The 731-nt window shown below is 42.0% G+C and overlaps 1 non-coding gene across 1 annotated transcript; it reads right to left on the bottom strand.

Moving 5' to 3' along the window:
• Positions 1-327: 327 nt before the first annotated feature.
• LOC141569062 (U6atac minor spliceosomal RNA) lies at positions 328-456 on the bottom strand. The gene has a single exon (XR_012492456.1). It is a non-coding gene; the product is annotated as a U6atac minor spliceosomal RNA (small nuclear RNA).
• Positions 457-731: the final 275 nt, after the last annotated feature.

The following is a 731-nucleotide window of genomic DNA, read 5'->3' on the forward strand; positions in this document are numbered from 1 at the left end:
CAGTGATTCTGATGAAATGAGATTGAATGCAGTGGACTTAATATGTGTACTGTGTTTCCCCGAAAATAAGACCGGGTCTTATACTAAGGTTGCTCCAAAAGATGCATTAGGGCTTATGTTCAGGGCATGTCCACCTGAAAAATCATGCTAGGGCTTATTTTCCAGTTAGGCCTTATTGTCGGGGAAACACGGTACAGTGTTGAAACACTTGAGATAGTGTCACATAAAGGAAAGTCGGGGGCTTTAAATAACTTCTCCAATGAGTGGCAGAATGAGTGTTCAAAGCTGTGTCTGACTAAATCCTGTGCCCTTACCCAGCACCCCACACCACATTCCAGGCTCAATTCAAAGCCACAAAGCAGGTGGTAACTCTTTAGCCGTGTATGTGTCTGGGTCACTAAGCCATTCTCCATTTCTGTTATGGGAACGCCAACCTTCTTTTCTCCCACACAACCCCAAAGCACACAAATTTTTAAAGTGAAAATTCGAATGATTTCATTTTTAATGGATGTTCTCATCCCATCTGAAAAGTTTCTTTTCAAAACAGTATTTTCAGTCTCTGAGCCCAGGGTGCTCTGCTGTTCACCTCTATTAAAATTTTTCTAAGACTACCTCCAGCATTTGTAAAGGCATGAAAGGATTTCTCTTGAATGAGGTATGGCCTGGTGTAAGCTTGTTTTCCTTTTGGAAATCCCTGAAGAAAAACACCTGCATTCCAGGTCACCATAGGA

The sequence above is a fragment of the Rhinolophus sinicus genome, chromosome 12, assembly GCF_057876585.1.
Source record: "Rhinolophus sinicus isolate RSI-liver-muscle chromosome 12, RSI-T2T, whole genome shotgun sequence".
Lineage (NCBI taxonomy): Eukaryota > Metazoa > Chordata > Mammalia > Chiroptera > Rhinolophidae > Rhinolophus > Rhinolophus sinicus.